A 25,613-nucleotide genomic window follows, 5' to 3' on the forward strand; every position below is an offset into this window, starting at 1 on the left:
GTGAAGTAGACGTGTCCTGCGGAGTGACGAAGCATGGGACGTCCGAGTGCAGAAGACTCATCCCACGGAGTGATGAGACGCGGGGCATTCGAGTGAAGTAGACGCGTCCCGCGATGGGGCGACATGTGGGACGTTCGAGTGAAGTAGATGCGTCTCGTGGAGTGACGAAGCATGAGGCGTCCGAGTGAAATAAATGCGTCCTGCAGAGTGACAAAACGAGAGACGTCCGAGTAAAATAGACGCGTCATGCGAAGTGATGAAGCACGTGGTGGTCGAGTGAACCTTTACAGGAAGGTCAATGTATGCAGAATCTGCATATAAGAGGCATTAATTAGCGTTAATTAAGCAAAAGTTAAAGCGTTAATGTATGTAATGGAAGTTTCTCTTTCCCACGGCCATTCACTGCATGCAGTTCATTGCTATGCCGTGGGGTTTGTCGGACTTGATCTCGCGGCCTAGGAAGGCATCGAACTCGTCGGGTACAGGACCATCGGAGGCTCCGGAGAGCAGCTTGGGGACCGTCGATGTCGCGGTCGTCGAGGGCGTGCCTGATGTGGAGCAGCACGTCGATGAACACGGCGACGCCGGCGGGCACGATGTACCCGACTATGGCGTTTCGGGCCGGTCTGCGACCGCCGGAGTCACGCGTGTGTGGGGCACAACCTCCATCATTATGTGCACGTCATCGGATCTGCGTTTCCATCGCACGGGCCGCCGCAATGCAGCTGACCAGAGGAAGAGGCCGTTGTGTGTGAGAGGTTCGAGGACGACATCGAGGCCGGAGACGACGATGGGTGGACGTCGTCGATGTCAATGTGTGGAAGCGCGACATCGGTGTCGTAGATGGAGTCAGAGACGACGGGTGGACGGCGTCGACGTTCGTGCATGAGGGAGCGGCGAGGGGGTCATAGACGAGGCCGGAGATGGAAACGCGTGGACGGCGTCGCTTCATCGCCTGGGAGCAGAACCAGCGAGGTGTCCCTTTCGTCGCTTCTTCTTCTTATGATTGATCATGCATGGGTGATGTCTGATCCTACAGGGGGAAAAGATCAACCCATCGTTAGATAATTAATTCAAAGAAAGACTAGATCAAATGGATACTTCTCTAATCATTTTGTTTGCATGCGCGGCGTGATGGCCAGAATTCCAGCAGCCAATCTCTCTCGCGATGGTCGTCGATCTGCTGCCAAAAATTGATGAAAAACCATTTGCACCATGGTTCGACAGACGCCATGCCCCAAGGTGGGCGCCAACTGTCGTGGGAACGATTCTGACAATAATAAGGGATAGGGTAAAGGAGCATGATCTATAGAGATGCATATGGGTGACACAGTAGTTTTAGCGAGTTCGTGTTGGGGATCGTAGCAGAAATTTAAAATTTTCTATGCATCACCAAGATCAATCTATGGAGTAAACTAGCAACGAGGGGAAGGGGAGTGCATCTACATACCCTTGTAGATCGCTAAGTGGAAGCGTTGCAAGAACGCGGATGAAGGAGTCATACTCATAGCGATTCAGATCGCGGTTGATTCTGATCTAAGCGCCGAACCACGGCGCCTCCGCGTTCAACACACGTGCAGCCCGGTGACGTCTCCTACGCCTTGATCCAGCAAGGGGAGAAGGAGAGGTTGGGGAAGACTCCATCCAGCAGCAACACGACGGCGTGGTGGTGAAGGAGGAGCATGGCAATCCTGCAGGGCTTCGCCAAGCACCGCGGGAGAAGAGGAGGACTTGGGAGAGGGGGAGGGCTGTGCCAGAACTTGGGTGCGGCTGCCCTCCCACCCCCACATATATATAGGGGCAAGGGAGAGGGGGGCCGGCCCCCTCAGATCCAATCTGAGGAGGGGGCGGCGGCCAGGGGGGTTGCCTTGCCCCCCAAGGCAAGGGGGGCGCCCCCCCTTTAGGGTTCCCCAAACCCTAGGCGCATGGGCCCTAGAGGGGAGGCACCCAGCCCACTAAGGGGCTGGTCCCTCTCCACACACAGCCCATAGGGCCCTCCGGGGCAGGTGGACCCTCCCGGTGGACCCCCGGAACCCCTCCAGTGGTCCCGATACAATACCGGTAACCCCCACGAATTATTCCGGTGACCGTATGATGACTTCCCATATATAGATCTTTACCTCCGGACCATTCCGGAACTCCTCGTGACGTCCGGGATCTCATCCGGGACTCCGAACAACATTCGGTGACCACGTACATACTTTCCCTATAACCCTAGCGTCATCGAACCTTAAGTGTGTAGACCCTACGGGTTCGGGAGTCATGCAGACATGGCCGAGACAACTCTCTGGTCAATAACCAACAGCGGGATCTGGATACCCATGTTGGCTCCCACATGTTCCACGATGATCTCATCGGATGAACCACGATGTCAAGGATTCAATTAATCCCGTATACAATTCCCTTTGTCTATCGGTACGATACTTGCCCGAGATTCGATCGTCGGTATCCTGATACCTTGTTCAATCTCGTTACCGGCAAGTCTCTTTACTCGTTCCGTAACACATCATCCCGTGATCAACTCCTTGATCACATTGTGCACACTATGATGATGTCCTACCGAGTGGGCCCAGAGATACCTCTCCGTTTACACGGAGTGACAAATCCCAGTCTCGATTCGTGCCAACCCAACAGACACTTTCGGAGATACCTGTGGTGTACCTTTATAGCCACCCAGTTACGTTGTGAGGTTTGGCACACCCAAAGCACTCCTACGGTATCCGGGAGTTGCACAATCTCATGGTCTAAGGAAATTATACTTAACATTAGAAAAGCTTTAGCAAACGAACTACACGATCTTGTGCTAGGCTTAGGATTGGGTCTTGTCCATCACATCATTCTCCTAATGATGTGATCCCATTATCAATGACATCCAATGTCCATGGTCAGGAAACCGTAACCATCTATTGATCAACGAGCTAGTCAACTAGAGGCTTACTAGGGACATGGTGTTGTCTATTTATCCACACATGTATCTGAGTTTCCTATCAATACAATTCTAGCATGGATAATAAACGATTATCATGAACAATGAAATATAATAATAATAACTAATTTATTATTGTCTTTAGGGCATCTTTCCAACAGTATCCCACTTGCACTAGAGTCAATAATCTAGTTCACATCGCCATGTGATTAACACTCACAGGTCACATCGCCATGTGACCAACATCCAAAGAGTTTACTAGACTCAATAATCTAGTTCACATGACTATGTGATTAACACTCAATGAGTTCTGGGTTTGATCATGTTATGATTGTGAGAGAGGTTGTAGTCAACGGGTCTTGCCATATTCAGACCCCTATGTATTTCGCAAAACTTTATGTCATATCGTAGATGCTGCTACCACGTTCCACTTGGAGCTATTCCAAATTGTTGCTCCATTATACGTATCCGGTATCTCTACTCAGAGCTATCCGGATAGGTGTTAAGCTTGCATCGAAGTAACTCTTTACGTCGAACTCTTTATCACCTCCATAACCGAGAAACATTTCCTTATTCCTCTAAGGACAATTTTGACCGCTATCTGGTGATCCAGTCCTAGATCACCTTTGTACCCTCTTGCCAGACATGTGGCAAGGCACACATCAGGTGCGGTACTCAGCATGGCATAACGTATAGAGCCTATGACAAGAGCATAGGGGACGACCTTCGTCCTTCCTCTTTCTTCTGCCATGGTCAAGCTTTGAGTCTTACTCAACTTCACACCTTACAACTCAGGTAAGAACCCCTTCTTTGACTGATCTATTTTGAACTCCTTCAAAAACATGTCAAGGTGTGCGTTCTTTGAAAGTATCATCAGGGGTTTGGTCTATCTCTATAGATCTTGATGCCCAATATGTAAGCAGCTTTATCCAGGTCTTCCTTTGAAAAACATTCTTCAAACAACCGTTTATGCTTTCTAGAAATTCTACATTATTTCGGATCAACAATATGTCATCCACATATACTTATAAGAAATGTTGTAGTGCTCCCACTCACTTTCTTGTAAATACAAGTTTCTAGCAAACATTGTATAAACCTGAAAGCTTTGATCACTCCATCAAAGCATATATTCTGACTCCGAGATGCTTGCTCTAGTCCATAGAAGGATCGCTAGAGCCAGCATACCTTTTAGCATCCTTAGGATCGACAAAACTTTGATTGTATCACATACAACTCTTTCTTACGAAAACTGGTAAGAAAACTCGTTTTGACATCCATCTGTCAGATTTCATAATCGAAAAATACAGATAATGCTAACATGATTCCGACGGACTTAAGCATCGCTACGGGTGAGAAATTCTCATCGTAGTCAACTCCTTGAACTTGTGAAAAGACTCTTTCCCACAAGTCGAGCTTCATAGACGGTAACATTACCGCCCACGTCCGTCTTCTTCTTAAAGATCCATTTATCTCAATGGCTTTCCGATCATCGGGCAAGTCCACCAAAGTCCATACTTTGTTCTGATATATGGATCCTATCTCGGATTTCATGGCTTCTAACCATTTGTCGGAATACGGGCCCACCATCGCTTCTCCATAGCTCATAGGTTCATTGCTGTCTAACAACATGATATCTAAGACAGGATTACCGTACCACTCAGGAGTAGTACATATCCTTGTCGACCTACGAGGTTCGATAGCAACTTGATCCGAAGCTTCATGATCACTATCATTTACTTCCTCTTCAACAGACGTAGGCGCCACAGAAAACATCTTTCTGTGTTGCATCACTCTCTGGTTGAAGTAAAGGTTCGACAACCTCATCAAGTTCTATCTTCCTCCCACTCAATTCTTTCGAGAGAACTCCTTCTCGAGAAAGGACCCGTTCTTAGTGACAAACAATTTTCCCTCGGATCTGAGATAGAAGGTATACCCAACTGTCACCCTTGGGTATCCTATGAAGATGTGTTTGTCCGCTTTGGGTTCGAGCTTCACCGGCTGAAGCCCTAAGCATCGCATCCCCAAACATTAAGAAACGACAACTTTGGTTTCTTGCCAAACCAATGTTCATATGACGTCGTCTCAACGGACTTAGATGGTGTCCTATCTAAAGTGAATGCAGCTGTCTCTAATGCATAACCTCAAAATGAAAACGGTAGATTGGTAAGAGACATCATAGATCGCACCATATCTCATAGGGTTCGATTACGACATCCGGACACACCATTACCTTGTGGTGTTCCAGGTGGCTTCAACTGTGAAACAATTCCACAATGTCTTAATTGATTGCTAAACTCATAACTTAGAAAATCCCCTTTTGATCAGATCGTAGGAACATGATCTTATTGTTATGATGATTCTTAACTTCACTCTGAAATCGCTTGAACTTTTCAAACGTTTCAGACTTGTGCTTCATTAAGTAGATATACCTATATCTACCCAAATCATCAGTGAAGATGAGAAAATAGAGATATCCACCGCACGCTTCAATTCTCATTGGATCACAGGCATCAGCATGCATGATTTCCAACAAGTCACTTGCCCGTTTCATTGTACCTGAAAACGGGGTCTTAGTCATCCTTCCCATGAGGCATGGCTCGCATGTGTCAAGTGATTCAAAATCAAGTGACTCCAAACATCCATCGACATGGAGTTTCTTCATGCATCTTACGCCAATATGACCTAAGCGGCAGTGCCACGAGAAAGTGGTACTATCATTATTAACACTACATCTTTTGGCGTGAACATGTGTATTACCACGACCGAGATTCAATGAACCATTCACATAGGGTGCATGACCATGAAAGGTATCATTCATGTAAACAGAATAACCATTATTCTCTAACTTAAATGAATGACCGTATTGCAATGAACATGATCTAATCATATTCATGCTCAACGTAGACACCTGATAACATTTATCTAGGTTCAATACTAATACCGAAGGCAGATGGAGCGTGCGATGGTGATCTCATCAACTTTGGAAGCACTTCCAACACACATCGTCACCTCGCCCTTAGCCAGTCTCCATTTAGTCTGTAGCTTTTGCTTCAAGTCACCAATAATAGTAACTAAACCGGTATCCAATACCCAGGTGCTACTAGGAGTACTAGTGAGGTACACATTAATAACATGTATATACTTTGAAGTTGCCAGCCTTCTTATCTACCATGCATTTGGGGTAATTCCGCTACCAGTGACCGTTCCCCTTACAATAGAAGCATTTAGTCTCGGGTTTGGGTTCAACCTTGGGTTCCTTCACTGGAGCGGCAACTGGTTTGCCTTCCATGAAGTTTCCCTTCTAGCCCTTGCCCTTCTTGAAACCAGTGGTCTTGTCAAACCATCAACACTTGATGCTCCTTCTTGATTTCTACCTTTTGCGGTCTTAAGCGCCGCGAACAGCTCCGAGATCAACTCCATCCCTTGCATGTCATAGTTCATCACGAAGATCTAGTAGTTTAGTGATAGTGGCTAGAGAACTCTATCAATCACTATCTTATCTGGAAGTTTAACTCCCACTTGATTTAAGTGATTGTAGCACCCAGACATTCTGAGCACATGCTCACTAGCTGAGCTATTCTCCTCCATCTTGTTGGCAAAAGAACTTGTCAGAGGTCTCACACCTCTCAACACGGGCATGAGCCTGAAATCCCAATTTCAGCTCTTGGAACATCTCATATGTTTTATGGCGTTCAAAACGTCATTGGAATCCCGATTCTAAGCCGTAAAGTATGGTGCACTAAACTATCAAGTAGTCATCAGGATGTGTCTGTCAGGTGTTCACAACATCCACAGACGACGTTGTAGGGGTTTGCACATCGAGCGGTGCATCAAAGCCGTAAGCCTTCTGTGTAGCAGTGAGGACACTCCTCGGACTACGGACCTAGTCTTCATCATTGCTTACAATATCTTTCAACTTGGTCTTTCTCTAGGAACGTATTGAAACAGGGAGCTACAACGTGAGCTATTCATCTACAACATATTTGCAAAGACAATTTAGACTATGTTCATGATAATTGAGTTCATCTAATCAAATTATTTAATGAACTGCCACCCAGATAGACATCCCTCTAGTCATCTAAGTGAAACATGATCCGAATCGACTAGGCCGTGTCCGATCATCACGTGAGACGGACTAGTCATCAACGGTGAACATATCATGTTGATCGTATCTTCTATACGACTCATGTTCGACCTTTCGGTCTTCCGTGTTCCGAGGCCATGTCTGTACATGCTAGGCTCGTCAAGTCAACCTAAGTGTTTCGCATGTGTCCCGAGGCCATGTCTGTACATGCTAGGCTCGTCAACACCCGTTGTATTCGAACGTTAGAATCTATCACACCCGATCATCACGTGGTGCTTCGAAACAACGAACCTTCGTAATGGTGCACAGTTAGGGGGAACACCTTTCTTGAAATTTTAGTGAGGCATCATCTTATTTAAGCTACCGTCATTCTAAGCAAATAAGATGTAAAACATGATAAACATCACATGCAATCAAATAGTGACATGATATGGCCAATATCATTTTGCTCCTTTTGATCTCCATCTTCGGGGCTCCATGATCATCGTTGTCACCGGCATGACACCATGATCTCCATCATCGTGTCTTCTTGAAGTTGTCTCGTCATCTATTGCTTCTACTACTATGGCTAATGCTTTAGCAATAAAGTAAAGTAATTACATGACGTTTATGTTGACACGCAGGTCATAAATAAATTAAGACAACTCCTATGGCTCCTGCCGGTTGTCATACTCATCGACATGCAAGTCGTGATTCCTATTACAAGAACATGATCAATCTCATACATCACATATATCATTCATCACATCCTTTTGGCCATATCACATCACAAGGCATATGCTGCAAAAACAAGTTAGACGTCCTCTAATTGTTGTTGCAAGTTTTTACGTGGCTGCTATAGGTTTCTAGCAAGAACGTTTCTTACCTACGCGAAAACCACAACGTAATATGCCAATTTCTATTTACCCTTCATAAGGACCCTTTTCATCGAATCCGATCCGACTAAAGTGGGAGAGACAGACACCCGCTAGCCACCTTATGCAACTAGTGCATGTCAGTCGGTGGAACCAGTCTCACGTAAGAGTACGTGTAAGGTCGGTCCGGGCCGCTTCATCCCACGATGCCGCCAAATCAAGATAAGACTAGTAACGGCAAGTAAATTGGCAATATCGACGCCCACAACTACTTTGTGTTCTACTCGTGCATAGAAACTACGCATAGACCTAGCTCATGATGCCACTGTTGGGGATCGTAGCAGAAATTTAAAATTTCCTACGCATCACCAAGATCAATCTATGGAGTAATCTAGCAATGAGGGGAAGGGGAGTGCATCTACATACCCTTGTAGATCGCTAAGTGGAAGCGTTGCAAGAACGTGGATGAAGGAGTCGTACTCGTAGCAATTCAGATCGCGATTGATTCCGATCTAAGCGCCGAACCACGGCGCCTCCGCGTTCAACACACGTGCAGCCCGGTGATGTCTCCTACGCCTTGATCTAGCAAGGGGAGAAGGAGAGGTTGGGGAAGACTCCATCCAGCAGCAGCACGACGGCGTGGTGGTGAAGGAGGAGCGTGGCAATCCTGCAGGGCTTCGCCAAGCACCGCGGGAGAAGAGGAGGACTTGGGAGAGGGGAAGGGCTGCGCCAGAACTTGGGTGCGGCTGCCCTCCCACCCCCCACATATATATAGGGGCAAGGGAGAGGGGGGCCGCCCCCCTCAGATCCAATCTGAGGAGGGGGCGGCGGCCAGGGGGGTTGCCTTGCCCCCCAAGGCAAGGGGGGCGCCCCCCTTTAGGGTTCCCCAAACCCTAGGCGCATGGGCCCTAGGGGGAGGCGCCCAGCCCACTAAGGGGCTGGTCCCTCTCCACACACAGCCCATAGGGCCCTCCGAGGCAGGTGGACCCTCCCGGTGGACCCGCGGAACCCCTCCAGTGGTCCCGGTACAATACCGGTAACCCCCACGAATTATTCCGGTGACCGTATGATGACTTCCCATATATAAATCTTTACCTCCGGACCATTCCAGAACTCCTCGTGACGTTCGGGATCTCATCCGGGACTCCGAACAACATTCGGTGACCATGTACATACTTTCCCTATAACCCTAGCGTCATCGAACCTTAAGTGTGTAGACCCTACGGGTTTGGGAGTCATGCAGACATGGCCGAGACAACTCTCCAGTCAATAACCAACAGCGGGATCTGGATACCCATGTTGGCTCCCACATGCTCCACGATGATCTCATTGGATGAACCACGATGTCAAGGATTCAATCAATCCCGTATACAATTCCCTTTGTCTATCGGTACGATACTTGCCCGAGATTCGATCGTCGGTATCCCGATACCTTGTTCAATCTCGTTACCGGCAAGTCTCTTTACTCGTTCCGTAACACATCATCCCTTGATCAACTCCTTGATCACATTGTGCACACTGTGATGATGTCCTATCGAGTGGGCCCAGAGATACCTCTCCGTTTACACGGAGTGACAAATCCCAGTCTCGATTCGTGCCAACCCAACAGTCACTTTCGGAGATACCTGTAGTGTACCTTTATAGCCACCCAGTTACATTGTGACGTTTGGCACACCCAAAGCACTCCTACGGTATCCGGGAGTTGCACAATCTCATGGTCTAAGGAAATGATACTTGACATTAGAAAAGCTTTAGCAAACGAACTACACGATCTTTTGCTAGGCTTAGGATTGGGTCTTGTCCATCACATCATTCTCCTAATGACGTGATCCCGTTATCAACGACATCCAATGTCCATGGTCAGGAAACCGTAACCATCTATTGATCAACGAGCTAGTCAACTAGAGGCTTACTAGGGACATGGTGTTGTCTATTTATCCACACATGTATCTGAGTTTCCTATCAATACAATTCTAGCATGGATAATAAACGATTATCATGAAAAATGAAATATAATAATAATAACTAATTTATTATTGCCTCTAGGGCATATTTCCAACAGTTCGGGCCTCTCGCGGTGGAGATAACAGCCCTACGTCTCGTGCTCCGGAGAGGCTTTGTTTTATCTTAGAATGTATCTGGAGATTACAGTGAGAGAAGAACGGATCCCCGTAGTCCTGAGACTAATGACGAAAGGAGAGAGAGAGAGGTGGAAGAAAAGAGGCCCCTTAGCCTAGTGGTGGGGGTGGCTCATATAGAGTGTGCCACCCCCTCACCTCCTATGTTTCATAGTGGGGCATGAATGCCATAATGCCAACTCACTACTAAGCCTTCACTATGAGGATGATGCTTTGACTGCTTTGCTGCCTGCTGGTCTTCGCATACCCGAGTGAGTCGTATGGTCAACTGGTGAACTTTGATCCGAGTGGATAGTATGCTGCTTGTCCGAGTGGATAGTATGTGTATATGAAATTTATCTGGGTCCACATGCTGTGTGGACCCCATGCTTTATGATATTTCAACCCTTTGTGGGCCTACCTGTTATGTGTATCTCCAACATCCACCTCAAAATATTTTATTCATTTTGGGAGATCATATCTTATTTGCAAAATTATTTGATTGGAAATTTGCAAAATGTCAATAAAACAATCAGGAATTGGAATAAACACATAGAGAATATGTTTGTCCTTGGCACATCAATGAACCACTTCATTCACCTCTCACCCTGTCGTCGAATATCAAACCCTAGTAGGAATTCGAAAGACAAGAGTGCATCTCCCTGATAACGTGTTGTCGCTAATTGTCAAGCATATAAGACCGTCTGAAAATCAATTTCGATAATAATCTAGGAGAGTCACCGAGCATTACCCATTGTCAACACCATAGCATCTGGACACGCATCAATCACAATAGTGAAAGGGTCATGTAATGCCAGGTATCTACAATGATGGCCCATCTGAAAAGTGCCCACCATGATCCCACACCACAATACCCGCGCCAGCACACCCATTCCTACGATATGTAGCTCTGTCGGTGTTCATTTTGAGCCAGCTTTGACCAGTTAGTGTGCAAACTGTTGGAAATATGCCCTAGAGGCAATAATAAAATGGTTATTATTATATTTCCTTGTTCATGATAATTGTCTATTGTTCATGCTATAATTGTATTAACCGGAAACCGTAATACATGTGTGAATACATAGATCACAACATGTCCCTAGTGAGCCTCTAGTCGACTAGCTCGCTGATCAATAGATGGTTGTGGTTTCCTAACCATGGACATTGGATGTCGTTGATAATGGGATCACATCATTAGGAGAATGATGTGATGGACAAGTGATACATCTCCAACGTATCTATAATTTTTGATTGTTCCATGTTATATTATATTATATCATGTTTTAAACATTATTGGGCTTTATTATGTAGTTTTATATTATTTTTGGGACTAACCTATTAACCGAAGGCCCAGCCCAGAATTGCTGTTTTTTTGCCTGTTTTAGGGTTTCGCAAGAAAAAAATATCAAACGGAGTCTAAACGGAATGAAACCTTCGGGAACGTGATTTTCTCACCGAACATGATCCAGGAGACTTGGACCCTACGTCAAGCAGCCAACAGGGAGGCCACGAGGTAGGGGTGCACACCTACCCCCAGGCGCGCCCTCCACCCTTGTGGGCCCCATGTTGCTCCACCGACGTACTTCTTCCTCCTATATATACCTATGTACCCCCAAACGATCAGATACGGAGCCAAAACCCTAATTCCACCACCGTAACTTTCTGTATCCATGAGATCCCATCTTGGGGCCTGTTCCGGAGCTCCGCCGGAGGGGGCATCGATCACGGAGGGCTTCTACATCAACACCATAGCCTCTCCGATGAAGTGTGAGTAGTTTACCTCAGACCTACGGGTCCATAGTTATTAGCTAGATGGCTTCTTCTCTCTTTTTGGATCTCAATACAAAGTTCTCCCCCTCTCTTGTGGAGATCTATTCGATGTAATCTTCTTTTGCGGTGTGTTTGTTGAGACCAATGATTTGTGGGTTTATGATCAAGTTTATCTATGAACAATATTTGAATCTTCTCTGAATTATTTTTATGTATGATTGGTTATCTTTGCAAATCTCTCTTCGAATTATCAGTTTGGTTTGGCCTACTAGATTGATCTTTCTTGCAATGGGACAAGTGCTTAGCTTTGGGTTCAATCTTGCGGTGTCCTTTCCCAGTGACAATAGGGGCAGCAAGGCATGTATTGTATTGTTGCCATCGACGATAACAAGATGGGGTTTTCATCATATTGCATGAGTTTATCCCTCTACATCATGTCATCTTGCTTAAAGCGTTACTCTGTTCTTATGAACTTAATACTCTAGATGCATGCTGGATAGCGGTCGATGAGTGGAGTAATAGTAGTAGATGCATAATCGTTTCGGTCTACTTGTCACGGACGTGATGCCTATATACATGATCATGCCTAGATATTCTCATAACTATGCTCAATTCTGTCAATTGCTCAACAGTAATTTGTTCACCCACCGTAAAATACTTATGCTCTTGAGAGAAGCCACTAGTGAAACCTATGGCCCCCGGGTCTATCTTCATCATATTAATCTTCCAACACTTAGTTATTTTCATTGCTTTTATTTTACTTTGCATCTTTATCATAAAAATACCAAAAATATTATCTTATCATATCTATCAGATCTCACTCTCGTAAGTGACCGTGTAGGGATTGACAACCCCTTATCGCGTTGGTTGCGAGGATTTATTTGTTTTGTGTAGGTGCGAGGGACTGGCGCGTAGCCTCCTACTGGATTGATACCTTGGTTCTCAAAAACTGAGGGAAATACTTATGCTAATTTGCTGCACCACCCTTTCCTCTTCAAGGGAAAACCAATGCAAGTGCTCAAGAGGTAGCAAGAAGGATTTCTGGCGCCGTTGCCGGGGAGGTCTACGCAAAAGTCAACATACCAAGTACCCATCACAAACCCTTATTTCCCGCATTACATTATTTGTCATTTACCTCTCGTTTTCCTCTCCCCCACTTCACCCTTACCGTTTTATTTGCCCTCTCTTTTTCCCGCTCGCCTTTCTTCCGCCATGCCTGAATCAAAAAGGGTTGGGGGTTCTCTCCCGAGTTTTAGTACTTTGGACAACCCTTCTATTCTCGCTAAGCTTATAAATAAGGATACTATGGAAAAACCTACCGGAGTTATCAATGAGAATCTTAATAATTTTGATGAAGATGATTCCGGAATCTTTCATTATTTACTTGATGAATCTTTGAAAGATGCTGGGTATAGACTATTAAGGATCAGGGCTAGCTATGTGCCTCAATACCAAATTGAAATTTACTTAAAAGGATTTTATATTGACCTTCCTTCTTCTTTTAAGCATGTCCTAGATTCTATATTTGAAGAAGGCTTTCTTGAAGGGGATGCCGTAGACACTTATGAGAAGATGAAAACTATATTTGGGCACCCCATGAACGAGAAAGTTGAATCTACATCTCTTTTGCTCTCTTACCAAAACGAATCTATCAAAGAGATGAAGGCTAGCTTAGATACAAATTTCCGTAACATACTTAATCTTTCTTCTACCATTAATAGCCATGTGATTTATCAAAATAGAAATATTAATTCCATAAATAGCAAGTTTGCCCTTTTCTTCCCTAAAACCAAAGATGGCAATACCTAGATCTATCCTTGCTTTTTATGCCTAGCTAGGGGTGTTAAACGATAGTGCTTGTTGGGAGGCAACCCAATTTTATTTTTATTCCTTGCTTTTTGCTCCTGTTTAGTAATAAATAATTTATCTAGCATCTGTTTTGGTTGTGTTTTTTGTGTTTAGTTAGTGTTTGTGCCAAGTAGAACAGTTGGGAAGACTTGGGGAAAGTCTTGTTAATCTTGCTGTAAAAAACAGAAACTTTAGCGCTCACGAGAACTGCTGCCATTTTTATTTGGAAAGTGATATTTAGTTAATTCTTTTAATAGATAAATTCCTCACCTCCATCAATTTATTTTAGAATTTTTGGGGTTCCAGATCTTGCGCTAGGTACAAATTACTACGGACTGTTCTGGTTTTGGCAGATTCTGTTTTTGATAGATTCTGTTTTTCGTGTGTTGTTTTCTTATTTTGATGAATCTATGGCTAGTAAAATAGTTTATAAACCATAGAGAAGTTGGAATACATTAGGTTTAACACCAATATAAATAAAGAATGAGTTCATTACAGTACCTTGAAGTGGTCTTTTGTTTTCTTTCGCTAACGGAGCTCACGAGAGTTTCTACTTTAAGTTTTGTGTTGTGAAGTTTTCAAGTTTTGGGTAAATATTTGATGGATTATGGAACAAGGAGTGGCAAGAGACTAAGCTTGGGGATGCCCATGGCACCCCCAAGATAATCTAAGGACACCTAAAAGCCAAAACTTGGGGATGCCCCTGAAGGCATCCCCTCTTTCGTCTACTTCTATCGGTAACTTTACTTGGAGCTATATTTTTATTCACCACATGATATGTGTTTTGCTTGGACTGTCTTGTATGATTTGAGTCTTTGCTTTTTAGTTTACCACAATCATCTTTGCTGTACACACCTTTTGAGAGAAACACACATGATTCAGAAATTATTATAATACTCTATGTGCTTCACTTATATCTTTTGAGTTATATAATTTTTGCTCTAGTGCTTCACTTATATCTTTTAGAGCACGTCGGTGGATTTGTTTTATAGGAACTATTGTTATCTCATGCTTCACTTAGATTATTTTGAGAGTCCTACAAAACAGCATGGTAATTTGCGTTAATTGTTTTTGGAATTCAAGATTAATAATAAAATTTTGTTATGAGTGTGTTGAATACTATGAGAAGTTTGAAGTTTGAAACTTGATAATTGTTTTGAGATATGGAGATGGTGATATTAGAGTTGTGCTAATTGAGTAGTTGTGAATTTGAGAAATGCTTGTGTTGAAGTTTGTGATTCCCGTAGCATGCACGTATGGTGAACCGTTATGTTAAGAAGTCGGAGCATGATGTATTTATTGATTGTCCTCCTTATGAGTGGCGGTCGGGGACGAGCGATGGTCTTTTCCTACCAATCTATCCCCCTAGGAGCATGCACGTAGTACTTTGCTTCGACAACTAATAGATTTTTGCAATAAGTATGTGAGTGCTTTATGACTAATGTTGAGTCCATGGATTATACGCACTCTCACCCTTCCATCATTGCTAGCCTCTCTAATACCGCACACCTTTCGTCGGTATCATACACCTTATACCTTCCTCAAAAGAGCCACCATACCTACCTATTATGGCATTTCCATAGCCATTCTGAGATATATTGCCATGCAACTTTCCACCGTTCCATTTACTATGACACGCTCCATCATTGTCATATTGCTTTGCATGATCATGTAGTTTACATTTCAGTTGTGGCAAAGCCACCATTCATAATTCTTTCATATAGTCACTCATGCATCATTGCTATCCCGGTACACCACCGGAGGCATACATATAGAGTCATACTTTGTTCTAGCATCGAGTTGTAATCATTGAGTTGTAAATAAATAGAAGTGTGATGGTCATCATTCATAGAGTATTGTCCCAAAAAAAATAAAAAAAAGAGAAAGGCCAAATAAAAAAATGAAGGCCCAAAAAAGGGAGAATAAATAAAAAGGGGCAATACTACTATCCTTTTTTCCACGCTTGTGCTTCAAAGTAGCACCATGATCTTCATGATAGAGAATCACCTATGTTATCACTTTCGTATACTAGTGGGAATTTTTCATTATAGAACTTGGCTTGTATATTCCAACAATGGGCCTCCTCAAGTGCCCTAGGTCTTCGTGAGCAAGCAAGTTGGATGCACACCCACTTAGTTTCTTTTGTTGAGCTTTCATACATTTATAGCTCTAGTGCATCCGTTGCATGGCAATCCCTACTCACTCACATTATATTGATGGGCATCTCCATAGCCCATTGATACACCTAGGTGATGTGAGACCATCTTCTCCTTTTTTGTCTCCTCCACAACCACCATTCTATTCCACCTATAGTGCTATGTCCATGGCTCACGCTCATGTATTGCGTGAATATTGAAAAAGTTTGAGAACACTAAAAGTATGAAACAATTACTTGGCTTGTCATCGGGGTTGTGCATGATTTGAATACTTAGTGTGGTGAAGATGGAGCATAGCCAGACTATATGATTTTGTAGGGATAACTTTCTTTGGCTATGTTATTTTGAGAAGACATAATTGCTTAGTTAGTATGCTTGAAGTATTATTATTTCTGTGTCAATATTAAACTTTTATCTTGAATCTTTCAGATCTGAATATTCATACCACAATTAAGAGAATTACATTGAAATTATGCCAAGTAGCATTCCACATCAAAAATTCTGTTTTTAATCATTTACCTACTCAAGGAAGAGCAGGAATTAAGCTTGGGGATGCTTGATATGTCTCCAACGTATCTATAATTTTTGATTGTTCCATGCTATATTATATCCTGTTTTAAACATTATTGGGCTTTAGTATGCACTTTTATATTATTTTTGGGACTAACCTATTAACCGGCGGCCCAGCCCAGAATTGCTATTTTTTGCCTGTTTTAGGGTTTCGCAAGAAAAGAATATCAAACGGAGTCCGAACGGAATGAAACCTTCGGGAACATGATTTTCTCACCGAACATGATCCAGGAGACGTGGACCCTACGTCAAGCAACCAACAAGGAGGCCACGAGGTAGGGGGGCGCGCCTACCCCCCAGGCGCGCCCTCCACCCTCATGGGCCCCTGTTGCTCCACCGACGTACTTCTTCCTCATATATATACCTATGTACCCCCAAACGATCAGATACAGAGCCAAAACCCTAATTCCACCGCCGTAACTTTCTGTATCCACGAGATCCCATCTTGGGCCTATTCCGGAGCTCCGTTGGAGGGGGCATCGATCACGGAGGGCTTCTACATCAACACCATAGCCTCTCCGATGAAGTGTGAGTAGTTTACCTCAGACCTACGGGTCCATAGTTATTAGCTAGATGGCTTCTTCTCTCTTTTTGGATCTCAATACAAAGTTCTCCCCCTCTCTTGTGGAGATCTATTCGATGTAATCTTCTTTTGCGGTGTGTTTGTTGAGGCCGATGAATTGTGGGTTTATGATCAAGTTTATCTATGAACAATATTTGAATCTTCTCTGAATTCTTTTATGTATGATTGGTTACCTTTGCAAGTCTCTTCGAATTATCAGTTTGGTTTGGCCTACTAGATTGATCTTTCTTGCAATGGGAGAAGTGCTTAGCTTTGGGTTCAATCTTGCGGTGTCCTTTCCCAGTGACAGTAGGGGCAGCAAGGCACGTATTGTATTGTTGCCATCGAGGATAACAAGATGGGGTTTTCATCATATTGCATGAGTTTATCCCTCTACATCATGTCATCTTGCTTAAAGCGTTACTTTGTTCTTATGAACTTAATACTCTAGATGCATGCTGGATAGCGGTCGATGTGTGCAGTAATAGTAGTAGATGCAGGCAGGAGTCGGTCTACTTCTCTTGTACGTGATGCCTATATACATGATCATACCTAGATATTCTCATAACTATGCTCAATTCTGTCAATTGCTCAACAGTAATTTGTTCACCCACCGTAAAATACTTATGCTCTTGAGAGAAGCCACTAGTGAAACCTATTGCCCCCGGGTCTATCTTCATCATATTAATCTTCCAACACTTAGTTATTTTGATTGCTTTTATTTTACTTTGCATCTTTATCATAAAAATACCAAAAATATTATCTTATCATATCTATCAGATCTCACTCTCGTAAGTGACCGTGTCGGGATTGACACCCCCTTATCGCGTTGGTTGCGAGGATTTATTTGTTTTGTGTAGGTGCGAGGGACTGGCGCGTAGCCTCCTACTGGATTGATACCTTGGTTCTCAAAAACTGAGGGAAATACTTACGCTACTTTGCTGCACCACCCTTTCCTCTTCAAGGGAAAACCAACGCAAGTGCTCAAGAGGTAGCAACAAGACCCAATCCTAAGCGTAGCACAAGATCGTGTAGTTCGTTTGCTAGAGCTTTTATAATGTCAAGTATCGTTTCCTTAGACCATGAGATTGTGCAACTCCGGGATACCGTAGGAGTGCTTTGGGTGTGTTAAACGTCACAACGTAACTGGGTGACTATAAAGGTGCACTACAGGTATCTTCGAAAGTGTCTGTTGGGTTGGCATGAATCGAGACTAGGATTTGTCACTCCGTATGATGGAGAGGTATCTCTGGGCCCACTCGGTAATGCATCATCATAACGAGCTCAATGTGACTAAGGAGTTAGCCACGGGATCATGCGTTACGAAACAAGTAAAGAGACTTGTTGGTAACGAGATTGAACGAGGTATGGGGATACCAACATTCGAATCTCGGGCAAGTAACATACCGATGGACAAAGGGAATTGTATACGGGATTGATCGAATCCCCGACATCATGGTTCATCCGATGAGATTAGCGTGGAACATGTGGGAGCTGATACGTCCATTTTGCATCATGCTTTTATATCGATATTTATTGCATTATGGGATGTTATTACACATTATGTCACAATACTTATGCCTATTCTCTCTTATTTTACAAGGCTTGCACGAAGAGGGAGAATGCCGACAGCTGGAACTCTGGGCTGGAAAAGGAGAAAATATTAGAGACCTATTCTGCACAACTCCAAAAGTCCTGAAACTCCACGGAAGTCAGTTTTGGAATGTATAAAAAATATTGGGTGAAGAAAGCACCAGAGGGGGGCCACCCACCATCCACGAGGGTGGGGGCGTGCCCTACCCCCCTGGGCGCGCCCACTGTCTCGTGGGCTCCCTGGCAGGCCTCCGGTGACCATCTTTTGCTATATGAAGTCTTTCGCCCTGGAAAAAATCAGAAGGAAGCTTTCAGCACGAAGCACCGCCATCTCGTGGCGGAACCTTGGCGGAACCAATCTAGGGCTCCGGCGGAGCTGTTCTGCCGAGGAAACATCCCTCCGGGAGGGGGAAATCATCACCATCGATCCTCTCATCGGGAGGGGGTCAATCTCCATCAACATCTTCACCAGCACTATCTCCTCTCAAACACTAGTTCATCTCTTGTATCCGATCTTTGTCTCAAAACCTCAGATTGGTACCTGTGGGTTGCTAGTAGTGTTGATTACTCCTTGTAGTTGATGCTTGTTGTTTTATTTGGTGGAAGATCATATGTTCAAATCCTTTGTGCATATTAATATCCCTCTGATTATGAACATGAATATGATTTGTGAGTATTTACGTTTGTTCCTGAGGACATGGGAGAAGTCTTGCTATAAGTTGTCATGTAAATTTGGTATTCGTTCGATATTTTGATGAGATGTATGTTGTCTTTCCTCTAGTGGTGTTATGTGAACGTCGACTACATGACACTTCACCATTGTTTGGGCCTAGGGGAAGGCATTGGGAAGTAATAAGTAGATGATGGGTTGCTAGAGTGACAGAAGCTTAAACCCTAGTTTATGTGTTGCTTCATAAGGGGCTGATTTGGATCCATATGATTCATGCTATGGTTAGGTTTACCTTAATACTTCTTTTGTAGTTGCGGATGCTTGCAAGAGGGGTTAATCATAAGTGGGATGCTTGTTCAAGGAAAGGCAGTACCCAAGCAACGGTCCACCCACATATCAAATTATCAAAGTAACGAACGCGAATCATATGAGCATGATGAAAACTAGCTTGGCGATAATTCCCATGTGTCCTCGGGAGAGCTTTCCTTTATATACGAGTTTGTCCAGGCTTGTCCTTTGCTACAAAAAGGATTGGGCCAGCTTGCTGCACCTTGTTTACTTTTGTTACTTGTTACCCGTTACAAATTACCATATCACAAAACTATCTGTTACCGATAATTTCAGTGCTTGCAGAGAATACCTTACTGAAAACCGCTTGTCATTTCCTTCTGCTCCTCATTGGGTTCGACACTCTTACTTATCAAAAGTACTACGACAGATCCCCTATACTTGTGGGTCATCAAGACTCTTTTATGGCACCGTTGCCGGGGAGTGAAGCGCCTTTGGTAAGTGGAATTTGGTAAGGAAAAATTTATATAGTGTGCTGAAATTTACTGTCACTTGTTACTATGGAAAGTAATCCTTTGAGGGGCTTGTTCGGGGTATCTTCACCACGACCAATAGAGCAAAGATTTGCTCCTCAACCTACTAAACCTACTGAAAATGTTTACTTTGAAATTCCGTCGGGTATGATAGAGAAACTGCTAGCTAATCCTTTTACAGGAGATGGAACATTGCGTCCCGATTTGCACCTAATCTATCTGGTTGAAGTTTGTGGATTATCTAAGCTTGCAGGTATGCCCGAGGATGTTACCAATAAGAAGGTCTTCCCTTTATCTTTGAAGGGAATGACATTGACATGGTTTAGGCTATCCGATGATATTGGATCGTGGAACTACAACCGATTGAAATTGGAGTTTCATCAAAAGTTTTATCCTATGCATCTGGCTCATCGTGATCGTAATTATATATATATAATTTTTGGCCTCACGAAGGAGAAAGCATAGCTCAAGCTTGGGGGAGGCTTAAGTCAATGTTATATTCATGCCCCAATCATGAGCTCTCAAGAGAAATTATTATTCAAAAATTTTATGCTCGGCTTTCTCTCAATAATCGCTCCATGCTTGATACTTCTTGTACTGGTTCTTTTATGATGAAGACTATTGAATTCAAGTGGGATTTATTGGAAAGAATTAAACGCAACTCTGAAGATTTGGAACTCGATGAAGGTAAGGAGTCAGTTATAACACCTAAGTTTGATTGTGTTAAATCTTTTATGGATACCGATGCTTTTCGTGAATTTAGCACTAAATATGGACTTGACTCTGAGATAGTAGCTTCTTTTTGTGAATCATTTGCTACTCATGTTGATCTCCCTAAGGATAAGTGGCTTAAATATCATCCTCCAATTGAAGTAAAACTAGTTGAACCTATTAAAGTTTAAGAAAAGACTATCACTTATAATGTTGATCCTATTGTTCCTACCGGTTATATTGAGAAACCACCTTTCCTTGCTAGAATAAAGGATCATGCTAAAGCTTCAACTGTGGTTCGTAAGAGTAATACTAGAACACCTACACCCCCTGAGCAAATTAAAGTTGAACCTAGTATTGCTATGGTTAAAGATCTCTTGTCCGATAATATTGATGGGCACGTTATTTACTTTTGTGATGAAGCTGCTAGAGTTGCTAGACCCGATACTAAAAAAAACATAGACCTGTTGTAGGCATGCCTGTTTTTTCTGTTAAAATAGGAGATCATTGCTATCATGGCTTATGTGATATGGGTGCTAGTGCGAGTGCAATACCTCATTCTTTATATGAAGAAATTATGCATGATATTGCACCGGCTAAGATAGACGGTATTGATGTTACAATTAAGCTTGCCAATAGAGATACTATTTCACTTGTTGGGATTGTTAGAGATGTTGAAGTCTTGTGTGGGAAAGTTAAATATCCTACTAATTTTCTTGTTCTTGGTTCCCCACAAGATGACTTTTGTCCCATTATATTTGGTAGACCCTTCTTGAGTACTGTTAATGCTAAGATAGACTGCAAAAAGGATGTTGTCTCTGTTGGTTTAGGGGATATGTCTCACGATTTTAATTTTGCTAAATTTTGTAGACAACCCCATGATAAAGAATTTCCTAGTAAAGATGAAATTATTGGTCTTGCTTCTATTGCCGTGCCTCCTAATGATCCTTTAGAACAATATTTGCTAGACCATGAAAATGATATGTTTATGAATGAAAGAAGGGAAATAGATGAAGTATTCTTTAAACAGGGACCTATTTTGAAACACAACTTGCCTGTCGAAATTCTAGGGGATCCTCCTCCACCCAAGGGTGATCCCATGTTTGAGCTTAAACCATTGCCTAATACTCTTAAATATGCTTATCTTGATGAAAATAAGATATATCCTGTTATTATTAGTGCTAACCTTTCAGAGCAAGAAGAAGAGAAATTATTGAAAACTCTGAAGAAGGACCGTGCTGCTATTGGATATACTCTTGATGATCTTAAGGGCATTAGTCCCACTCTATGCCAACACAAAATAAAATTGGAGAAAGACGCTAAACCGGTTGTTGAACACTAACGACGGTTAAATCCTAAGATGAAATAAGTGGTAAGAGAAGAAATACTAAAGCTTCTGGAGACAGGTATAATTTATCATGTTGCTGATAGTCAGTGGGTAAGTCATGTCCATTGTGTCCCTAAGAAAAGAGGTATTACTGTTGTTCCTAATGATAAAGGTGAATTGATCCCACAAAGAATTGTTACAGGTTATAGAATGGTAATTGATTTCCACAAACTAAACAAAGCTACTAAAAAGGATCATTACCATTTACCTTTTATTGATCAAATGCTAGAAAGATTATCCAAACATACACATTTTTGCTTTCTAGATAGTTATTCTGGTTTCTCTCAAATACATGAGTCAAAAGAGGATCAAGAAAAGACCACCTTCACTTGCCCTTTTGGTACCTTTGCTTATAGACGTATGCCTTTTGGTTTATGTAATGCACCTGCTACCTTTCAAAGATGTATGACTGCTATATTCTCTAACTTTTATGAAAAGATTCTTGAGGTTTTCATGGATGATTTTTCCGTATATGGAACTTCTTTTGATGATTGCTTAAGCAACCATGATCGAGTTTTGCAGAGATGTGAAGAAACTAATCTTGTCTTGAATTGGTAGAAGTGCCACTTCATGGTTAATGAAGGTATTGTCTTGGGGCATAAAATTTCTGAAAGAGGTATTGAAATATGTCGTGTCCAAAGGACATTAAAGGTATACGAGTTTCCTTGGTCATGCCGGTTTTTATAGGAGGTTCATTAAAGACTTCTCAAAAATTTCTAGGCCTCTGACTAATCTCTTACAAAAAGATGTTCCTTTTGTCTTTGATGATGATTGTGCAGAAGCATTTGAAATAGTTAAGAAAGCCTTTATATCTGCACCTATTGTTCAGCCTCCTGATTGGAATTTACCCTTTGAAATTATGTGTGATGCTAGTGATTATGCTGTAGGTGCTGTTCTAGGACAAAGAGTTGATAATAAATTAAATGTTATCCAATATGCTAGTAAAACTCTGGACAGTGCCCAGAGAAATTATGCTACTACTGAAAAAGAATTTTTAGCAGTTGTATTTGCTTGTGATAAGTTCAGACCTCATATTGTTGACTCTAAAGTAACTGTTCACACTGATCATGCTGCTATTAAATATCTTATGAAAAAGAAAGATGCTAAACCTAGACTTATTAGATGGGTTCTCCTACTACAAGAATTTGATTTGCATATTATTGATAGAAAGGGAGCTGAGAATCCCATTGCATACAACTTGTCTAGGTTAGAGAATGCTCTTGATGACCCGCTACCTATTGATGATAGCTTTCCTGATGAAAAATTAGCTGTCATAAATGCTTCTCGTACTGCTCCATGGTATGCTGATTATGCTAATTACATTGTTGCTAAATTTATACCACCTAGTTTCACCTTTCAGCAAAAGAAAAAGGTTTTCTATGATTTTAGACATTACTTCTAGGATGACCCACACCTTTATAAAGAAGGAGTAGATGGTGTTATTAGACGTTGTGTACCTGAGTATGAACAGGAACAGATCCTACGCAAGTGTCACTCTGAGGCTTATGGAGGACACCATGCTGGATATAGAGCCGCACATAAGGTATTGCAATCTGGTTTTTATTAGCCTACTCTTTTCAAGGATGCCCGTAAGTTTGTCTTGTCTTGTGATGAATGTCAAAGAATTGGTAATATTAGTAGACATCAATAAATGCCTATGAATTATTCACTTGTTATCGAACCATTTGATGTTTGGGGATTTGATTATATGGGACCGTTTGAAGGAAATATGCCCTAGAGGCAATAATAAAGTTATTATTTATTTCCTTATTTCATGATAAATGTTTATTATTCATGCTAGAATTGTATTAACCGGAAACATAATACATGTGTGAATACATAGACAAACATAGTGTCACTAGTATGCCTCTACTTGACTAGCTCGTTAATCAAAGATGGTTAAGTTTCCTAACCATAAACATGAGTTGTCATTTGATTAACGGGATCACATCATTAGGAGAATGATGTGATTGACTTGACCCATCCGCTAGCTTAGCACGATGATTGTTTAGTTTGTTGCTATTGCTTTCTTCATGCCTTATACATGTTCCTATGACTATGAGATTATGCAACTCCCGTTTACCGGAGGAACACTTTGTGTGCTACCAAACGTCACAACGTAACCGGGTGATTATAAAGGTGCTCTACAGGTATCTCCGAAGGTACTTGTTGAGTTGGCGTATTTCGAGATTAGGATTTGTCACTCCGATTGTCGGAGAGGTATCTCTGGGCCCTCTCGGTAATGCACATCACTATAAGCCTTGCAAGCAATGTGACTAATGAGTTAGTTGCGGGATGATGCATTACGGAACGAGTAAAGAGACTTACCAGTAATCAGATTGAACTAGGTATTGAGATACCGACGATCGAATCTCGGGAAAGTAACATACCGATGACAAAGGGAACACCATATGTTGTTATGCGGTTTAACCGATAAAGATCTTCGTAGATGTAATGCCCGGATAATCATGCCACAGTAATCCCGCGTTAATGATGCCACGTCACCTCGGTTACTGCTGATAATCTCACGTTAGTTCGAAACGGATTCAAATTCAAAATTTGAATTAAGTTAAAACAATTAAAGTTTTCAAAAGTCAAAACAAAAATGTTCGATGTGTTGAAAATATTCCCTAACTATTTGTCATGAAGAATCCATGCTTTTATAAAATGCCTAAGTATTTAAGATGAATTAAAGCATAAAGAAAATAAATAAAAAGAGAAAGAGAGGCAAAACAGAAAACAAGACAAAAGAAAACAAAAAAAAGAGGGAACCCCCCTCCCACGGCCCACTGGCCCAGCTGGCTGGCCAGCCCACCTGGCCAGCCCACCTGGCCGGCCCAACCGGCCACACCCCCACTCCTTATCCACTCACACCCCATCCCCTTATCCCCCCACTCGCACACGCCCCCCCCACCGACACCCCCACCTCCCCGAAATATCTCCCCCTCTCCCCGATTGGATCGGGATCGAGGAGGGAGACCGCTCGATGCCGCCGCCTCGTCCTCATCCATCGCCGCCCGGAACCGCCTAGACCTCGCCGGACCTCCTCGCCGGCCTGCTTCCTCTTCGCCGTCGTCCTTGTCAACCACCCCGAGCAACGCTGCCATCGATCCCTACGACACCCCGTGAGCCGCCCCCGTTTCCCCTGCTCCTTTTTCCCCCGCGTTCACCGCGTCGCCCGTCGTGCCCCTTGCTGCGCGCACGCGCACCACCGTGCTAGCCCCCCGCTCCGTGCCCTCCCATGCACGCCCGTGCGTGCGACCGTATCCATGCCCCACGCGCCCTCCGAACCGCTCCGGCCACGCGCTGGCCGTGCTTGCGCGTGCCCCCGCGCCGGCCCGCGCCCTCCTTGCCTCGCCGCGTGACCACGCGCCACCTCGCCCGCGCCACGCTGCGCCTTGCTGCCGCTCGCCGCGGTTGCCACTCCCTCGTCATGGCCTCACCTCGCTGCGCCTCCCCCCTTGCTACTGCTGCTGCTACCTCGCGCGCCGCCCGCTCCTTGTTGTGCGCTGCCATGACCCCGGCCTCTACTTGCGTCGTCCGC

Source organism: Triticum urartu, chromosome 7 (genome assembly GCF_003073215.2).
Source record: "Triticum urartu cultivar G1812 chromosome 7, Tu2.1, whole genome shotgun sequence".
NCBI lineage: Eukaryota > Viridiplantae > Streptophyta > Magnoliopsida > Poales > Poaceae > Triticum > Triticum urartu.